Source organism: Myodes glareolus, chromosome 15 (genome assembly GCF_982192425.1).
Source record: "Myodes glareolus chromosome 15, mMyoGla1.1, whole genome shotgun sequence".
NCBI classification, from domain to species: Eukaryota; Metazoa; Chordata; class Mammalia; order Rodentia; family Cricetidae; genus Myodes; species Myodes glareolus.
Genome location: NC_142040.1, coordinates 31,291,183 through 31,310,079, shown reverse-complemented (window position 1 = coordinate 31,310,079; position 18,897 = coordinate 31,291,183). Strand labels below are relative to the sequence as shown.

The 18,897-nt window shown below is 45.1% G+C and overlaps 1 protein-coding gene and 1 non-coding gene across 2 annotated transcripts in view; both read left to right on the top strand.

Annotated features, from left to right (window-relative positions):
• The window catches only part of Nln (neurolysin), an 83,706-nt gene that overhangs the window by 15,769 nt on the left and 49,040 nt on the right, over positions 1–18,897 (top strand). The gene's annotated exons all lie outside the window — the stretch shown is intronic.
• Positions 6,016–6,179, top strand: LOC125406219 (U1 spliceosomal RNA). Its single transcript, XR_007233849.3, has one exon. It is a non-coding gene; the product is annotated as a U1 spliceosomal RNA (small nuclear RNA).

The following is an 18,897-nucleotide window of genomic DNA, read 5'->3' as shown; positions in this document are numbered from 1 at the left end:
CTGTGTTCACTGCCACAACTCTATGGCGTTTCAAGGTCCTTGCCAGCAAGCAAGCTGCAGCATTCTGCTCACAGACCACACTCAGTCGGACTGCCTGCCTGAAAGAGTCAGAGTTTGCCTTGGCAGGACAGCCCAGATAGCTGGCATTTTAAAACAGTGCAACTTTTCTCCTGCTACAGCTGAAAACTGAAAAGAATGCGTTCAGCTTGTCATCAACAACATTTAAGTGTTTTGTGGCAGGACCTCTTTAAAGAGCTGCAAGGTTTTGCAGCTAAAGCTGAGTCAGGAAGCCTCTCTCAGATGAGAGCGCTTGCTTGCCTCTAGCAAGCAAAGTAGACCTGAGAAATTGCTGCCACCAAGAAGCCATGCTTTACTCTATTCTTTTCCAAGCTTTCTCAGGCTTTCTGTGGATTCAGTTATCCATGTCTGGGCGCCATATGTAACATGAGGGCCAGCTTGTTGGGGTTTCTGTCCCGCCCAGTACCCCAACAAGCCAGCAAGTCCCAAGGAAAATCACACGGAGTCTATATCAGGTTATAAACTGATTGGTCCATTAGGTCAGGCTTCTTGTTAACTCTTATAACTTATATTAACCCATTATTCTCATCTATGTTAGCCATAATGGCTCAGTACCTTTTCCAGCGGGGGCAGCTTACATGTTGCTTCTTCAGTGATCTGCGCAGGAGTGACAAGGGAGGTTCTGCTTCCAGAATACTCCCAGTCTCTTTGCTCCACCCCTACTTCCTGTCTGGCTTTCCTGCCTATACTGCCTGCCTGGCCAATCAGCGTTTTATTAAAATATGATTGACAGAATACAGATAATTCTCCCACACCAAGTATTTCTCTCTCCTACCCTTCAGATTCCTATCTCCAGTTCCCTGTCACCACACTGGGACCAGCAAGATGACCTGGGCAGTAAAAGTGCTTGCCACTACGCTTGACCTGAATCCAGTCTCCAGAACCCACAGTAGAAGGAAATCAGCAACTCGCACACACACGCACACATATACTATAGATAAGAAATCTTTAAATCATACACTTGCATGCCCCAGTCTCTCATAGGCACCTGAGCACAAAATAATCACATCTGACACTATCTAGTTGTCCTCCAAAGCCCACATCACTTGCCAGCCCACCCAAACTAGAAACTCTGTAGCATTTTGACTTTTAAAAAATCCTGCCACTTTTTTTAATCACTGGATTATTTCCTAATCTATTTTTTCTACTACTGCTCCTTTTAATTCTTGTTGTTTATCTAGATTACTGTGATTTACTAGAGGGTCCCTCTTGTCCTTCAAAATCAGGTCCCAGAGTGCTTAGCAGAGTACAGTTCCTTCCCAGGCCCTCAGCAAAGGTTCTCTGCTTGTTGGAAGTGGATCACTCTGAAGCCCAGGCTGGCCTGGAACTCACTGATAGCACGGACTCTCTAGCCTCCGAAGTGCTGAGAGCAGAGGTTGAGCTGCTAGCTTGTCTATACAGGAAGCTTAGCACACTGACATGACATTACACAGTCCACAGGCGCTGGGAAGCCAGCTCAGGTCTGTGTTTATTATTTTCCTGGGTTCCAGATGGCCACTACACTTCTCACTTGGACATTGCTGGCTTCACCAACCAAATACATTGAAAATTAATGCAACCTTCCCACCACTACCCCAAAAGGGAAAGAAAGACCCATTCTAACCTACTTCTGAATTTCAGCCTGGTGACTGCCACTATGACACTTGCAAAAGCAGAAGCCTCTTCACTCAGTTTCTCCTCTCGCCTTCATGGAAGCCTATCATGTGCTGCTGCTGTAGGCAGTAGAATCAGACTAGGCTGGCAGAGAAAGATAAACAGCGTGTTCGGGTTGAAAGAAGCAGCTTAGTAAATGGCTGGAGTTCAGCTTGGAGTGAGGTTGCCTTGCTCAGCTCACATGCGCTGCTCACTTAGTCTTGGGAATGATTAACTCAGCCTTTTCCGCCTCGGTTTCTTCAACTGCAGAGGGAAAAGTAATTGAGATAATGAATAGAAGCACTTAATGTGAGCACTCATTTCAGTGGGTGCTTTCCTCTGGCCTGAATGATCTAAATCTAAAGAGCTCTGTTGGGTAATTAGTCGTCTTTCATCTTTGTTGGGAAGGTTCTTTTTATAGACTGCTTTTTTATCTTTTATTGGTTAGGATACTCTCTTCCCTGCTTTAAAAAGCAAGCTTTTAAAGTATAAGCCATCAAAATGTCTAAAATCAGTTTGCCAAGGTTCTCAGTGTAGTCTAGAAATGTAAGGGGTTGTGGCCACCCTCGTCCCCCACTGTTGGTCATGTCATCGTGTCAGTGAGGATGGTGGTTTTTAGGGTTACTGTGCCAGGCCAGCCCTCTGATTGTGTCACTTTCTGTCTACCAAAGTCAACACACGAGGATGAAAAAAAAAGAAGGAGCAAGTGCTGAAGCTGTCAGGTGAATGGCAGCTTTGAGAGCAGGCCGGAAGGTGACGGTGCAACTGACTGCACAGTTTAATGCTTAGCTGTGCCCGCTCTGGGCAACCTGTTTCATCTTACCTGAAATGATGGTGTAGTAAGGTCCGTGTCGGTGTTGTTGGGAGAGTTCAGTTCACAGAAGGTTTTTATAGTGCCTGCTACATAAATATTTGACGTTATTGTTCCTATTCATAGCCGGGATAGCAGGGGTTGGCACACAGAAGTAGCAGCAAGAGGAGCGGGTAGCTAAATGACGTAGCCTGCTGACTCGCTGATTGCCACGCTCACAAGTCGCAACCTCAAGCTTGAGACATGTCACCGCATCAGTATTCCGTGAATCTCCCTGGCAGTCCGTTTTCGGTACACTCTGCACTGTCTTTGTAAAAAAAAAGATGCATGAGTCTAGGCTGAGAGTTCCTGGAGACCTGACGTTACTGCCCACCATCCTAAAGTGAAAGATTTGAACTAGGCTGGTTGCTGTGAGCCCTTCTCACTGTGAGATGTGACTCTGCTTGCTTGTCACTTCTGTTTTCTCTTACTATATTCTAGTCTACTCTTCTATATGGTTTCCCCATTCAAGCTATCTCTGGATAGCTTGTCAGTTTGAGTATGTTTATTTGAAGTTCATATATTTTCTGACCACTAGAATTAGGAACATGAATAATTGCTAAATATATGGGTTTTTAAATTTTTTTTTATTTTTTGGTTTTTCAAGACGGTTTCTCTGAAGTTTTGGAGTCTGGCCTGGAACTAGCTCTTATAGGCCAGGCTGGCCTTGATCTCACAGAGATCCGCCTGTCTCTGCATTCCGAATGCTGGGATTAAAGACATGCACCACCACCACCCGGTGCTAAATATATTTTAAGTGAGATTGGTCATGTTCAGTATGGTATGGCTGTGACTAAATATATTTAAATGTATAAAAACTTTTTACTGGGGTGAACATGTTTAAAGTACATTGTATGCAGGCAGGTATGAAGCGCTCAACCAATAAAAATATTCAGGTAAATACAGAAAGAAAGCTACTTTTTGTAGAAATTTTCTATCATGAATTATGTAATGAACCTCCCCGCATGCTTCAAGACTGTCAGCTCCTGACCCGTGGTTTATGCTACTTCCTCCCCCAGTTTTTCTGACCAGAGCCACCACTAAAGCTGTTTCTCACTGTAGCTGTTTCAGTCTGCAGCACCAAGAAAGAAAATAGTTTTTCAAAACCACAAAACCTCAATGCCATTGTCACATGTAAAAACAAACACTTATTAGCAATTAAATCCATATTGGAAAGTAATTCAGCAATTAAGTACTCATCCATAGATGACACATTCAAAGCCATCAGTGTGTAAGCAGTGCACAGGGAGAATTAGTCTCCTGAGTGATTACTAAGGATTTCTGTTCTGAAAAGTATAAGCCAAATGCCAGCTGAGTGCCAGCAGCCATCCATTTGTGTGGAATGGCCTCCTGAGGAAGGTTGCGTGCCCTGGCCAGGCCTGGCCTGGTGAGTTATCCAAGGACTTTTTATCAAAAGAGCGGTGCTTGCTCCGCCGCTCTGTGGTCTAGATCCTGTAATTAAAACTGTATGAAATGCAAAATAAGGAGAAGTCAGGCCGTTATCTTGTTGCTTTTTTCTTAGAACCTGTTTAATTTATTGTAATTTTGTAATATGAACCAATATGAAAGCTCTCTTCTTCCAGCAACAACTGTCAGATCGATCTCAGAGTCTCATGACTATATGTAGTTTTTAACATTTTCTATTCTCATAGTTTAAAAAAAATTTCAAAGAATCTTCTCATTTATTTATAATGAAGTTTGGAAACAAACTTTTCTACTACATTACAGATCCAAACTAATGTTACCTTTTTTGTGTGTGTGGTTTTTCAAGAGAGGGTTTCTCTGTAGCTTTGGAACATAAAACAAGAGCTCTGGTAGACCAGGCTAGCTTTGAACTCACAGAGAACCTCCTGCCTCTGCCTCCTGAGTCCTGGGATTAAAGGTGTGCACCACCACAACCTGGTTTAATGTTACTTTTAACATTCTTAAAAAAATTTAAGAACATTCTAGTTCTTAAAAAAAATAAAAATCAACTGTCAATTGAAGGGATTGAAATGCACGATTGTTCGTTCCTACAATAACATGGGTGTAATGTGTTCTACATCCAGGTCCTTCTGAAGGAGGAAGTCATACATACTGGCATATGGGTGGTTCTGTTTCCACAGTCGTTTTTCTAGAGAGGACCAAGGGAAGGATGAAGTTGGGGAAAACCCAAGACTGGCAACTGGTGCAGCTCAGTGGTAGAAAGTTTGCCTAGTGCTCGCAGGCCGTGGTTCAATCCCTGGCTCTTCAAAAATAAGACAAGGACCAAGCTCAGACCGTGGAAGCTGCAGCACTCACTCTGGTCAGAGGATGCAAACGTACTCTTGTCATAGCAAAGGGGTGCACGGTGACAAGACGTAATGTGCCTGGGCACGAGGACGCCTGCCTATAACCACAGCACTGTGAAGCAGGAGGATCTCACCAGGCTATAGGTCCAGACACTGTCTCCCTGTCATTGACAAACAGGCAGAAAAAATGTGACAGTATTTTTGGGTCTGTCAGGCATCAGAGGCTTCTCAGAATAAACACCAGAATTCGTGGTGTGTTTAACTTTTGAAACTAAGCCATTACGGTTTTTTCTAGTGGTGCCTGCAGTTTTTACCCAGTCTACAAACAGTTCCTCTCCTTGCCAGCAGGTGGAAGCAGGAGACGGGGAATGGCATTGCTCTGCCTGAACGTGTCCCTTGGCTCTGTGGCCCCACTCCTGGCTCTCCTGATGGAGTCTGCCGCTCTGTTCCTCGTTCCTGGTCTCCAGCAATTTCTCGTGGCCTCACCACTTGCCTGACTGACTGGGTGACTCGGTCTGTCTGAGCTTCGGAGTCATTCTAAGATGAACGTGGAGCTTTTCATCTCTGTCTGTGTTGGTTGGCTGTCATTGCAAAGCACATGCTATGTGCCGGGTACTCTCTTCTGTATTTGCCAAAAAATACAGAAACAATGATGACAGGGACCACACTCCCAGGAAACTCGCACTCTAGGAGAATGTAGGAGAGCATGGTCCTCCCCTGAGCTGAGCAGCAGACAATCAGCCTTGCTGGCATATCCATCTCCAGAGCAGTGACTGGCCAGCCGCGTGCTGATAACACTTGGTGTTCACACAGGCAGGAATTCATTTAACAACAGATACTGTACCAGGTACAGTATGAGTTTTTTCTAAAAGAAAGAAAGAAATTGAATACTCTTTAATAAAAGGATCCTTTAATTTAGTGTTTTTGGTAGGAGAAGCCGACGTGAGTAACATTTCCTAACTTAGAAGGCCCTCTGCAGATGCTTTTCAGAATGAAACTGTGATGCTGTAGATCACTTCTGATAGCTGTTTATCCACAGAAAATGATAATAAAATTATTATTTTATACAAGTGATGTAAAGGGAAAGAACCAAATTCTTGGGTTCTGTCCATAGAGTGAGAGAGACAAACTTCAGTTTCTTGCAAGATTTAGCAGCTACCACCATTTAGTACTTTGAAAAAATATATACTTATCTGCCTGGGGAGATACCATGATCATGAAGGTGGTTTTCCCAGGGCAAGGCTTACCCATTGCACTCTGAATGTACCGAGCCCTGCGATTTCCCCAAATGTGGGAAACTCGACTGCATAATTTGTGGTAGTGGGGGGCTGCATTCGCGCTTTCCCCTAAAGACAAATGTATTTGCTGATTTTATTTTGTGTGTGCATGTGTGCGTTTAGGAGGCTTCAGATCAGTAGAGGTGTTGGATCCTGGAACTAGAGTTACAATTAAGAACCACCATGTGGGTGCTGGGGGACTGTACCCAGCTTTCTGTAAGAACAGTAGGTACCTTAACCATAGAGCTGTCTCTCCTGCCCCAACCTTTAGTCAAGCCCAGGCTGTCCGTCATCACCGTCCATTGTTTATCCGAAATATCAAACTCAGTGAGAAGATTTTCATCCCTATCATTAGCTGCTGGGAGATCTCTGAGGACCTCTGCTGCGTCTTTTCTATTTAGTAGTCTGAGGAAGAGTTGCTGCGTCCTGGGAGTGTACCTTTTGGGTGGTTTATTGATTACCCAAGAACCCTGACGGAAGCTTTGGGATGGAATGAGACCATGCAAAAGGCAGCCGTCCAAGTGGGCTCAGCTAGAGTTGTTTCACCCTTAGGAAATGGATGCCTGTTTTTCAGGATTGACGGAAGTTAAAGTGGGACAGTCCTTGGTCCTGGCAGCAGTGCCTCGGGAATGGTAGAGATAGCACATCAGACAAGTAGTGTGTGTTTCTCCTCTTTCATTTACTGCTCTTTCCCTGTTGAAATGCGGGGAGGCGCCCTGGTGAGAAGCTTGACATTTTACCTCTGTGGGCTGTAGTTGCAGCCTGAGCAGAGCAGAGTCAGGAATGCAGCGCCACACTTGCTGCGTAGCCTGGGCACATTACTCTGCTTCTCTGTCCTGCCTTTTGACCTGTTGGGGGAATTAAATAAGGAAATGCTGATGAACATATAGAAGAGTGTATGAACATACAGCATACTGGTGTTGATGGTGTACACCAACCATTTCTGTAGCCAGTTCCTAGCTCGGATACCTAGGTGAAGCAAACACAGGTGGGAGGTGGGAATTCCTGAGGACGCTGGAACTTTATGCTGGTGTCTGTGGGTGTGCAGCTGTGGCTTGAGATCCAGATGCAGGCTGTTGATGTGCCGTATGATCCCTGAAGGTCTGAGATAGGAAGGAGCAAAATGAAAAGACAACAGGTCACCATCAGGGTGGGGAAGGAAGAGATGCCATGAAAGGGACAGAGAAGTGTCTGAGGCACGGGGAAAGGGACCAGGGCTGTAGCTGGGTTCAGCATCCTCCCAGCACTGCAGAGGGGCTAAACAATGACAGCAGCCACTCTCTGTAAAGAGAGCCGTGAAAGAAGAGCCTGGGAAGAGCAGAAAAGCTGCTTTTGCCAGGGCACTTGTAGAGGGAGACCACGGGGGCGACGGAGGAGGGAGGTGTGCAAGGTGTAGAGGCTGAAACATAAATTGACTTATTACCTTGAAACAGATGGAAAAAAGATAGGAATAGTAACTTTGTCATGCTTAATAACTTTTCTTATTAACTTTGAAACAGAACAAAAATGATTTCTCTGCACATTAATTCTACAGAGTAAAAAAAGAGTTTTATAAAAAAAAGCTTTATCAAAAGCTATTTTAATGAAACATAGCTGTGTTTATTGATAGAATTTGACTTGGGCCAAGGCATTTAATTCTAGATCTAGAACATTCTGTTTATTAGATACTTCTGTCCTAAACCAAATAAAAAGATCCTTAAGTGAACAAGCAAGTTCACTGTTGGAACAGTGGTGACTAGATCTCACCAGTGAGGACTCTAGGGGTGGGGCGCCCTGCACGGGATTCCCGAGGGCAGTGGTCCCTTCACTCTTCGCATCCAGCATCATCCAGCATGCTTGCCTTGCAACCCGCAGAGCCAGGCTGCATCACCACCGCCCAGGCACTCAGAACTTTGTGTGATGCTCTCCGGAACTACATACTCAGATGGAGGGAGCTACTAGGGGTGTAAGTGATAGAGGGAAAGTATTGAACAAATAAGCCTAAGAAACATTTAAACTTTTTATTTTTGTTTACATGTTATCATTGTGAGCATGTGCCAGAAGAGCTCATCCAGCCCCCTGGGGTTGGAGTTGAAGGTCGTTGTTAGAGCAAGAAGCTATACTTGGGTCCTCTGGAAGAACAGGAATCACTCTTAACCCCGATCCCTCTCTCCAGCCCCAAGCAGGCTGTCGTGGTGGTGGGTTTGCTTTTGGTTTGTGCAGACATACAAGTTAAACAATAAGTTACAAAACAGTGACAGATTCAGGGCCTGCAAATGCTGCTAAGCTCAGGTCTCTTAAGGTGTGCTGGAGACACAAGGATGCAGATGCTCCTCGGCGTGGCCACACCTCTGTTGGCATACGTGAGCTGAGGTGTGGTAGGAGCACAGAGAGCTCCTGAATTGATCTGAGTCATCCAAGGAAGCTTTTTGAGTAAGATGAAGTCTGAACTGAGATCTGTAAATAGGAGATGAAGGTGATGTGGTTCCTCGGGTGAAGAAGACAATTGGTAGCAGTTGTCTGAGAGAAGGGGAGTGCTGCAAAGGCCTGGGGAGAGCCCAGGAGTGAGGGAGCTGTTGAAGATGTTCATGAGAGCAGTCATCCCAGAAGCCAGGGGAGGGGATAGTTCAGATGACCCTACCTGTATGCCATTACTCCAGCTACACTCTTCCTATTGGCCACCCTTAGTTTATACACCTGTAGGCTGTTCATTTCCAGGAACATAGGCTCAGAGAGCCATCTGAACAAGGAAATCTGAGATCCTAGATACCTGGAGTCTAGCCGGAGTGTGTGTGCATATGAGAGAGAGAGAGAGAGAGAGAGAGAGAGAGAGAGAGAGAGAAGGAGAGGAAGGATGTTCTGAGAGAGCTCATCCCCTTAGTCTTCTTGAGCTGAGTGCAGGTACAGGTAGGCAAATCAAGGCCATGAAAGCACGACACGACTAACAGCCAGGCTCAAGGGTGACATGACAGAGGCGCCTGTAGGGTGAAAAGGTACAGGGACAAACAGAGTGACGATGCAGGAAATGACCGGTGGAGCATCACAGCGGTTCAGAGGGCAAGGAAGATAGGAGGCTGTGGTTAAAGAATAGACTGCTGCTATCCTCTTGAAGTAGTGTCTGCAAGCGGTGGGGAGAAAAATGCCCGTGAGCATTCTTAGAGAGAAACAGATCACGGAGCTGAAGTTGAGGCTCGTCCACCTTCCTGAAACCTCTCCAGCATGACTGAAGAGCCAGGGAATAGCTCAGCTATCAAGAGTATGCACTGTTCTTCCAGAGAACTTGCATTCCCAGCACCTACGTGGTGGTTCACAAGTGTCTGCCTCCAGTTCCAGGGGTTCCTTCTTCTGGTTGGTACAGGCACTGCACACATGTGAGGCAAACACTCACACACATAAAATAAAGATGAATAGAGTGCTTCTTAGAACCATGTGCTGAGCAGAGGTCAGAGGTCAGGTGATGGCAGCAGCAGAGAGCTGGTGAGAGACAGCAGGAACACAGCAGCCTTGCAGGAATAGGGTAAGCGCAGTGATGGTTGGGGAGGTCACAGCAAATAGGAGGTCAGTGGCCACACTGCATCTGCAGTCGGAAAGTAGAGTGCTTAATGCTGGCCCTCAGCTGCCTTTCTCCTTCATGATGCAGTCTGGGACCCAGCCCATGGAATGGTACCACCTATACTGAGGGTGGGTCATCTTACCATAGTCAACCTAATCTAAATAATCTTTCAGACATGCCATGAGGGATTCTAGAACTTGTCAACCAGACAACCAGTATTAATCATCACACCACATTTACCAACGTCCTTCCACTTCTGCCCATCTCCTAAAGGTTTCCCAAGTTCCCAGGTGCACCATGGGATCAGAGACTAAGCCTTTGGTTTGGGGCAACATTTAAGTCCCAAGGTCTAGCCTGGCAAGATGGTCGTGCCTAAATCTCATTTGGGGATTGTAAGGGGTTTTGGAAGGCTGAGGCAGGAGTATTATGAATGTGATGCGAGTCTGGGCAATCCAACACTTCCAGGCTAGCCTGTACTGCATTAAAGAGACCACAGTTAATCCAAACCATAGCAGTCGATTTCTGTAAGGACCAAGTGGAAAAGGCAGTGCTCTGTGCTACAGGTGGGGTGAAGGGAAGCTTGAGTACTGAAGAGAGCATCACCAGCTAGAGCACAAAACACCTGCCATAAAACACATGATGGAAGAAGTAACCCAGCCTCTCTAAGCTGCCCTTTGACCTCCGTGGGTACAGTGTGGTGTTCCTTCTCTTCTCTTCTCTTCTCTTCTCTTCTCTTCTCTTCTCTTCTCTTCTCTTCTCTTCTCTTCTCTTCTCTTCTCTCTCTGTCTCTCTCTGTCTCTCTGTCTCTCTCTCTCTCTCTCTCTCTCTCTCTCTCTCCTCCCCCCCCTCTCTCTCTCACACACACACACTAAATAAATAAAGGGGAGTTGGGGCAGAGAGAAAGCTGTAGGTTTACACACATTTGTTGTACTGAAATGAAGTACCAAGAACTTGGGTAAAATCTTCTGGCTTCATTTCTCTTGGTAAGTACAGTTAATAGATAAGATTAACTCAATTTAAAAGTAATAGTATAATCACTCACAGAGCAGGCCCACCCGCAAGCACACATAGACATATTTAAAAAAAATCTTCAAGCAAGATTTTTAGTCTCTCAGGTATAATGGTGCACGCCTTTAATCGTAGCAAGCAAGAGGCAAAGGAGGGTGGATCTCTTGAGTTCAAAGTCAGTCTGTTCTCCATACATAACAAGTTCCAGGCCATCTGTTTTATTTTTTATTTATTTTTTTATTTTTTTGGATTTTCGAGACAGAGTTTCTCCATAGTTTTTGGTGCCTGTCCTGGAACTAGCTTTTGTAGACCAGGCTGGCCTTGAACTCACAGGGATCCACCTGCCTCAGCCTCCCAGGTGCTGGGATTAAAGGCGTGCGCCACCACCGCCCAGCTCAGGCCACCTGTTTTAATTTTTTTTTTTTAAGAGAATGGAGTGATGGCTCGGGGGCTAATGGCATGAACTGTCCCTGCAGAGGACCTAAGTTCAGATCCACGCACCCAGTCAGGCAGCTCACAGTCTGTAACCTTAGCACCCGGGTGGGTATCCAGCCCTGTCTTACGCTTTCTGTGAGGTAGGTGTGTGTGTGTGTGTGTGTGTGTGTGTGTGTGTGTGTTTTGTCTTAATATTTTTAGTTCAATCTTTAGGATTAAGGGCATACACTGTAAATAATCTCTTCCGAAACAAAGCTGTGTGAAGCACCCTAACCCCCACATCCGTGCAGCATGCATTTCCCTGCCCTCTCGCGAACAGTCCCTGGTTTGTATCACAACCCTTACATTTTCTGGAAAAGGACCCGATTCTTTGAAATGCTTGACTGGTGTTTCTGTTCCCGCTGTGTGTCGGTGCCTTGCCCTGTGCTCCCAGGAAGGACTGCAAGTCTTTTCTTGCACCGTGTTCTTGAAAACATTGTTCTTCCTTCTTTCTCAGTACTGTGAGGATTGGGCGGGGTTTAACACTACCTGCCACCTAAGGTGACTCCAGATGAGTTCTCCCTTCTTGTCTCTCTCTGCCCAGTTTCTTTCCAGAGAAGGCACACAAGGCCCTGGTTGGCAACTGAATAGGAAAGTGTACCCTTGGGGTAGCACAGTCGAGACTAGGTGTACCACACACTGGCAGGTAGCATTTCAGGACTCAGGCCATCCAGACTGGGCTGTCCATGGGCCCTGTCGGCAGGGTGGAAGTGCTGTCTGCTGTCCAGTGTGGGATCTGCTCACCAGAAGGCGCTGCTGAATATTTGATATATGCTTGGTACAGCTGAGGCAAATAACAGAACACGACCTGTGCTGGCTAGCAGGAGCGCAGCGGAAGGTGCTGCCCGGGTCGAGGAGGAACAAGTGAGTCTTGGGAAGTGCAGGCTGGGCTCTGTCTGCAATTGGAGAAATCAAAAATAAATTGAGCCACTAATTCCATTAACTTAGGAAGCTGAGGCGAAAGAGCTACATGTTTAAAACTAGTTTGGGCTACTTTGAGAACCTGTGTTTAAAACCAAAGAGTTAAAATAAAATTTAAAGAGTCCTATGCTATAAAAGGAGCCTAGGCTTGAACTATGGCCCGATGAGCTGTAAAGGCAGATAATCTCATCAGAGCAGTGGGTGAAGAAGAGAACTCTGTGAACAGTAGAATCAGGATTAAAGGGGAATACTGACAAAATAGCCAGACCGGAAGTAAATAACATGAACAGCTATTCCAGAGTGGGGATGGGTTGATTGAATGCAGGCCTTATCCCAATACTACAGAGAAACATTTGGCAAAAACTAGAACTATTTTCCAAATATTTCAAAGAATGGGGTTCATTTTCAGGAAGTGTACAGACCATGTAATCCAGTCCAGGAACGCTTTAGGGAAATGTGTATCATCGGGATGTGGGCAGTGTAACATTTTGCATGGGCCTTTGATGTGGCCCCGGCTCCAGCAAGAATATTTTTTTGTATGAATGTTTTCATTGTAACAATGAAGGAAGTATGGTGTTGTTGTATTTGTTGGTTTTATCCATCCTGGCTCGTTTCACATGTGTAATGAGCTCTGTGTGAGGTGAAGATTTGTTAGGGGAAAACATGACATACAGAGAAAAGCCCAGTCTGTCGTACAGCATAAGACAACTGCACAGTAACCGAGCAGGTCGATGACAGTGTCTGCAGTGGATGGCGCAGATGCATGGTGACAGAGCTGAGATTTGAGGAAATACAGTAGCCAAAGGCACCTTGGCAGGTGGAAGAGGTGGGCCTTCAACATGCTTCCTAGGCTAATGAATCCAGTGGGTCAGAACATTTCTCAAGCTCTACAGTCCACAAAACGTCTTACGGTATTAACTCAGAATTCACTGAGCTGTGCTCATTTGTCCTAGCAGGTCTATGTGCCCCTGTCCGAGTGTCTTCACTCCTTTGCCCGAGCTTCTCCATTGGTCTTATGGACACAGGAGGTGCTCGCCCTCACATGCACACCTTCCTGTCTGTCCCACTGTGCTCTGCTATTATTTCTTGGTTAAAGTTTCATGACGAAAAGGAGACAGTGGAGGAGGAGAGAAGTAGTAAAGGGCCCAGAATTCTGAAGAAGAAAAACAAAATGTTTTAACTCAGGCAAGCAGGTTTCTGGCGTCTAGGTTGTGGTTTTCAGATCATGTACTTAGTAACCCCCGTAGAGCAGTATGGGCTTGTGCTGCCCCTCTGCTTTCAACCCTGGGGAGCAAAGGTCAAAAGTTCTCACAAGATTCTCGAAAGAAAAACTCAGTTGCCAGAAAGAACCAAGGTGTGCTGTTTCCCGCCTGGGAGCACCTCTCCAAGGCTACTAAGGAAATTAGTATACCCGCATGGAAGTGTAACACAGGGAACGAAGGATAGCTAAGCGAAGGCAGGAGAGAAAAAGCATAGATAACTCAAAGAGAAAATACTCAGGGTAAATGTTAGAGTATTACAAAACCATCTGTTTCAGTCGCCTTCCTCTGGTGACAAGAATTACAAATCCTCAAAGATACTAAGATAAAATTCAATGTAAGAAAAGGGTTACCCAGCCAACAAAATGGTTCAGCGGGTAAAAGTGCTTGCTAAGTACAAGTCTGACCACGTTCAATCCCTGGAACCCATGTAGAAGTCAGAATGCGGGATGCATCTGTAATCCCCATATTTTTGTGGAGGGATGGGACACAGAGTAGGGACACTTACCAAGAGCTGGCAGGCTGGCCAGCCTGGAGCTCAGAGGTAGAGCAACAGAATCATCAAGAGACCTCACTCATCTCAACAAGGTGAAATGCAAGAAGTGACTCTGGACAGTTGGCTTCTGACTCCATGTGTGTGCCATGGCCATTAGGTACCTGCTCACATGCACCAAACAAATAAATATTTTAAAGGAATATTAAGGTAAAATGCCTAATATGTCCTGTTGGCTGTAGCATTGTGGTTTCTCCTTTCTGGTGTCAGGGGAAAACATGTTAAAGAGAGGGTAGCTTTCACTAGTTGCAGTGGAGACCATGCTAACTTATGTCCCTTTGGCCGCATGGACGCTCTCCACTTAAGGGTGTTAAGGGCAGATATGATACAACCAAACAGCAGCCTTTTGATAAGCATTTGGAAGTAAGTGAAAACTAGGGAAGGCTGATAGAGTGAAAAAAGTATGATATCATTTTATTTCAAAGCTATTTGACAATAATGAAAATTTGTTCATAGTTACTGACTTGTTCTAAAAATAGTGATAGAGCAGAAATTCTATATTTCAGACAGTGTTCCCACATTTGCTGTCCCTGTGCCCAGCAACCCCAAGGCCAGCCTTTTCAGCTATGCAAGGGGGACCTTGGTGGAAGCAGTCTATCTTGGTCACAGCTGACTCTTTCTCAGTCCTCTGCTAACTGTATCCATGAGGGGCTGCAGGGATAATTTTGTTAGAAAGTTAAAGCCCACAGTGAACTTTATATCCCTTCATCATCACAATGAAAACATTTACATAAGAAAATATTTTTACTAGAGCCAGGGCCACATCAAAAACCCATATAAAATGCTACAAAGCCCACATCCCTATGATATATATTTCCCTAAGGTGTTCCTGGATTGTATTACATGGGCTCAACATCAAGTCCAGTCCTTCACTTCTTATACTCTGACCTCTACAGGACTATGACTGTTACTACTGCTGTACTACTGCTATTCTACCTACTATTGTACTACTACACCACTACCAATATAGTGCTGCAGTGCTTCTACCACATACTACCGCTGTACTACCTACTACTGCACTACTAATATACTACCACTATACTACTGCTGTACTCCCGACTACTGCACTACTAATATACTACCACTATACTACTGCTGTACTCCCGACTACTGCACTACTAATATACTACCACTATACTACTGCTGTACTCCCGACTACTGCACTACTAATGTACTACCACTATACTACTGCTGTCACTGCTGTTGCTCTTCTTTTTCCTCCTTCGCTTTTTCTTCTTTTACCAGTTGAGATTCTATATGAAGCGCAGAAATCTGAAACTAGACTTAAACTGTCTTAAAGAATAGAACGGATTTATTGACTCACACAACTGGAAAGTCTGGCTCTGGGTCAGGCTTCAGAGTTAGTTGATCTAGGAGCTCAGTGATATCATTAAGTATTTAGTTTCTTTCTTTTCCACTCACGGTGTTTATTTCCTCGTAAATCACATCCTCCTCTTTCTCATAGGATGGCTGCCAGCTAGAGTCAGGGGCACAGACTTTCTCAATGTCAGGGGTGAGAATGGGACCGCTCGCTCTCAGCAGTTCATCCGTGCATCTAGGGTTAGAGGCAGTCTGTCACCTTAAAACAGCTTGGACTATGGGAGTTGGGTACACTGGGAGGAAATAATCGCCAAGTATTTCAAAGAATTTAGGTCAGTTTTCAGGATGTATACAGATCATGTAACAGTATAAGAAAAGAAGGAAGAAGTGTGTGTAGGTAGGAGCACGAGAAATGGCAAGGAGCCCACGTACATCTGACCAACACCATTAGTGTTTCCCATGTGAAATAGAACCCAGCTTTGTCATATTCTGCTGCAGCTCTTCCTTTCTTTCCTGACCATGAAGAAAATATTTCCCTTATATCTTCTCCTTTCCACACCCTGCACTACAAAGAAGGGAAGCATAGCCTAAGATACCTGCAGAACACACACACACACACACACACACGCATACGTGCACACACACATGGCCTTGGGTTGATCCCCAGAAACAAAGAAACTCTTTGAGGCTCCCAATCTGTGACCATGTTTGCTGTCCTCTTCCAACAAGGTGGTTTGCTTCTCTCTGTTTTCAGAGACTGGTTTCTGGTTCGGTCTTCTACTCCCAGGTCCAGCCAACAAGCTGCTGACTCTAGTGTTCACACAGTCATTTCTGCTCTGCAGCTAACATGAGCTAAATAGTTAAGGGAAATTCCCTGTGGCTTATGCTGCTTTGCTTTTTGGTTTTATACTAGTACTTTTCTCTTAAGTTAGATTGATCTATCTGTCTGTCATCTATCTATCTATCTCTCATCTATCTATCTATCTGTCTGTCTGTCTGTCTGTCATCTATCTATCTATCTGTCTGTCTGTCTGTCATCTATCTATCTAGGGTGTGCATGCCGTGTGTGAGTACAGGTGCCCTCAGAGACCAGAGGTGAGGATTTCCTGAGCTAGAGTTACAGGTAGTTGTGGGCCACCTGGCATGGGTAATGGGAATTCAGCGTGGGTTCTCTGAAAGAGCAGTAAGTGCTCTTAACTGCAGATCCATCTCTTCCACCCAAGCCATTGAATCTTTATTTTTTGTTTTGTTTTTCAAGACAGGGTTTCTTTGTGTAACAGTCCTTGCTATCCTGAAACTCGATTTGTAGACCAGGCTGGCCATAGCATTAAGAAGGTTCAGAACTACTAGCCTAGTAGTTTATTTTGTAAGACTGAGTTAACCCCCACCCCCACCCCCGGAAACAGGGTTTCTCTGCTTTGGATCCTGTCTTGGAATTTGCTCTGTAGACCAAACTGACCTCGAATTCCCAGAGGTCTGCCTGGCTCTGCCTCCTGAGTGCTGGGGTTAAAAGCACACACCATCACTTGCAGCGCCATTGAATTCTTACAGCCAAATGTCTCATATTTGTACTGTCACATCATAGCTACCGTTTCTCCAGTTGTACCAAGACTGGAGTTTCTTGTCTCTAAAACTGCCTTACCTGTGTTTTATATCCCATTCCCACCTGAAGCTATAAGGACCTTGTGCTACGCATATCTTTTAGTTGATGGAACATTTTATTCCAAGTTAAATCATAAAAGGATTTCTTTTTGAGACATCAATGCAGATCTTTTTGAAACATTTTTTACTCTGAGACAAGGCCTTTGAGGTCTGTAGGGCTTGATTGTTGGTTCTCACTCTTCCCTTTGCATACTCTATAAACCACATCTTTTTTAGATTTACCGTGTTGTTTTGTGTTTTAAGTCTATACATATCCATGAGTCTGGGGTGAGGAGGACGAGCACCTGAGTGAGTGCCCACAGAACCCAGGAGAGGGCATCAGAGCCCCTGGCGCTGGAGTCACAAGCAGTCATGTCTGCCCAACATGGCTGCTGAGACCCCAACTGGATCCTCTGCAGAGCCATCGGTGTACTTAGCTCCTGAGCCTAACCCGCGTCTTTAATTTCCACTGTTGACTTTTTAAGGAGTGAGAATTTAATGACAAACTAAATGATATGAAATCAGAGGCCTTATAAGTTTTTATATTTTTTTACCCAATTTTTTACATTGACCAGTTTTTGTTATTGGTGTTTAATTAACTGCCTTTTAAAATGTTTTTAAACATTTTATCTCAGAAAAAAACATTCTTTATTTTAATACATTTAATTAGATATTTAAATTACACTTTAATACATATGAGCAAATATGGAACAATCTTAATCTTATTCTACTGATAACAAAAGAAATGTAGCCAGGCAGTGTGGTAGCACATGCCTTTTATCCCGGTACTCAGAAGGCAGAGGCAGGTGGATCTCTGAGTTTGAGTCCAGCCTTGTCTACAGAGCAAGTTCCAGGACAGTCAAGCCAGCACAGAGAAATCCTGTCTAGAAAAACATACAAGAAGAAGGAAATGTGAAAATATGACAACCTCAGTGCGCCTCAGCCGGTTTGCCCTGAGAAACTGTAAGAGAAGGTGAGGTCAGCGTTGGGTCTCTCCTGTCCTCATATGTAGCCTTTCGACTTCTTGCTGGCCTTGCTGTACTGGCCACATCTGCAGAGAATCTGCCTCCTTCAGTGTCACGCCCCAGCACTCCTGGCTCAGGCTCTGGCCAAAGCTGGGGATGTGTTCCTTTAGTTGTCTCCCCATGAGGCTCCTGCCGTCTCCATGTTTGACTCTGCTGCACACACATACTTGTCTCTTTGCTCACTCCGTAGCTTCCTCCCGCCTCGCTGTGACGTAGGGTTAGAGCCTGTGTCTTCTGCTCTTCTCGCTCCGTGCTCTGGCTCAGGTCAGCCTTCCCTGTAAGTGCAGTTTCCTTTAATACCAGTGAGTTCCACTCTCCTGCCACTTCCAATGTAACATGTCCGTCCATGCCTTACTTTCTCATGCTTTCCCAAGTCCCTTGTCGTGTTCTCCCTGAACCATGAGTTCTCCCTGAACCACAAGCCTTCCCCTTGAGTCTTCCCCTGCTCTCTTCATACAGTGATGTATTGTCTCTACCTCAGTTTTCTGTCACTCCCCTTCTCCCGCTTTCTAATCCAGTATCCCTTACTCATTTGGAGAAATGACTGAATAAGATATAAAGCTCATCACATCTCTCACCAAATGAAAGTCTGTCAGTGGCTCTTCTGCCTTCGGAGTAAGTGTGAGAGCAGGGCTAGGGTAGAGCGCAGTGGTAGACATGCACCTTGTGTGCATTTAGCCCAAGTTCCAATCTTTAGTGCTGCAGAAAACCAACCAAAACAGATCAGCATGAGCCACAGAACAAGGTTGGATGTTACTAATGATTTCCAAGGTACTGTGTTGGCTCCTTCCTCTTTATCTTCAACCTTCTCTGTCATATTCTTTGGACTTTGGATAGTTTGACTTGTTCATTACTCTAGAAAATTGATTTTCATACTCTCCAGAGTAGGTGACCCCTTTGTAGTCTCCAGCGTTCCCTCTGTCTACCTATCTTAACGCTCATCACAGAACAGTGAAATTGCATTTACTGCTGTGACTTTTCTTCCTTATTAGTCCACCAGGGGCCTGTGGTCAGATTGTCATTTTACCCTCCATACCCCTCAGAGTGGCTGCACACA